A 2,031-nucleotide genomic window follows, 5' to 3' on the forward strand; every position below is an offset into this window, starting at 1 on the left:
TAATCTGCCCAACACCAAGTTCTGAAGGGTCGGAGGGATGTCCCCTCCAGTTTCCGTGACTGCTGTAGACCCGCATCATCTCTAGCCCTCATCGGGGCAGTCCCAAAGAGCCCCCTTTTTTACTCCCCATATTATTCAACCAATACCAGGTGCACTCTGTCTCCCCTCGGCCATCTTTCCCTTGGTTCAGACCTAACGACAAGTGTGGCACATATGTCCACTTTCAGGCCTCACATCTACCACCTTAGCAAGACATCACCTCATCCCCTTGTCACTAGGAAGAGGGTTTCTTCCCCACGTGTCGTCATAGTCCTCACCTCTGGGCTGAAGGAGAAAGCATCCCTTCGCATAAGGCCACATCTTCCTGTCATTTTCCATCCCATTCCTCTCCCATGTTTACTGGGTCTTTCCTCCTGTAGTATTCCCCCTTTCGCTGTCTCAGTCCCTCCCTTTCCCCCAGGATCTTCCTCATCAATACTCGGTCTCCCTTTCTTACTGAAAAGAAAGACTTAACCCAGAAGGGCCAACAAGTCCTTGCTGCCTATACTTCCTCCCCAGTTTTTACTCCTTCACTCTGGTTCAGTTTTCTGTGCTACAGTGGACTATTTCCAAGCCGCCACAATCTCTCAGTGACCAAATATGATGATCTATTTGCAGCCTCCATTTTGCTTAATCTCTCCCTTCTTGAAATTGCTCTCTTGGTAGGTGGATCCTGTTTTTCCTCCAAAGAATTCCTTTTCCTGTTGTATACTGGTTCCCAGATTTTTCACAGGCCTCTTTTATTTCCCTCTTTTTTTATATTGAAAAATTCCACACATCCAGAAAAAGTTGAAAGGCTAGCACAATGAATACTCAGATACGTACTCTCCACTTGGATTGAATAGTTAACATTTTGCCAGATTTACTGTTCTCCCCACCCCATGCATGTGTACATAAAATGACACTTCACCCCTGAGTATTTCCACATAGATTTCCTGAGAACAAAGACATTGTTCTACGTGATTACAATAAGATTATCATGCTTAAAAATATAAACAGTAACTTCTTTATAACCTCTAATATAGAGCCCTTAATCAGTATTCAACAATTGTCTCCAGAATGTTTGTCTTTAAAAAAAAAAAAAAAAAAACCCAGGTCCCATCAAAGTTCATACATTCTTTTGGTTTCAACTCTAGTCACTTTTAGTCTAGAACAATCCTGACATATTTTCCCATGATACTTTGTTAAGCAACCAGGCCAGCTGTCTTAGCAAATGTCCTTTATTCTGGAAGTGTCTGATTGCTTCCTTAGGCCTGTATCTAATACTCCACTCGTGGCTCATCTCCCTGCAGAATTGTAATCTCCTCTGGGCCAGGGACTCCTGAATATCTCCAGGCCGGGTGTTCTCCCGAGGCCTGATCCTTCATGCCCAATCCCTTGCTGCATGTCTCCACTCCTCCTTGCACATCCTGCCTCTGTGAGTGGAAGAGGCGAATCTATTCAACCCCACATCACACCTCTCACCTGATGACTAACATTTACTGGGCACTAACAATGTATCAGGCACATACGACACACTTAACATGCATTAATTATCTCACTTTACTCTCACACCAGCTCCATGGTAACATTGTGCTGAGCTAGAAGGGTTAAGTAGCCTATAGAAGATCACAGCTGGCCGGCAGTAGAGGTGGGATCCCACTGCAGACAGTCTCCCTCACAGATGCCATGCTCCCACCGTACCACCATGTACTGCTTCCTGAGATCTCTGCTTCCCTCAGTCGACCCAGCTGACACCTGTTTCCTTCCTAACTCCAACTAATTGATTCCAGTTAATGGAATTGACTGGAATTAGTGACATTAATATTTACTGAGCATTCACCATGTGTTGTCAGAGCTGTGCTAAATGCTTTACAAGAATAATTACCTGGCATGAAGCAACCCTATGACATAGGTGCTACTATGCCCATTTTGTAGATGAGACAGGTTCAGGGGAGTTACTAACAGCTTCAAGTCATACAGCAGCTAAGAGTCTGTATGGGGTTTGAACTG

Source organism: Mandrillus leucophaeus, unplaced genomic scaffold, assembly GCF_000951045.1.
Source record: "Mandrillus leucophaeus isolate KB7577 unplaced genomic scaffold, Mleu.le_1.0 Scaffold114, whole genome shotgun sequence".
NCBI classification, from domain to species: domain Eukaryota; kingdom Metazoa; phylum Chordata; class Mammalia; order Primates; family Cercopithecidae; genus Mandrillus; species Mandrillus leucophaeus.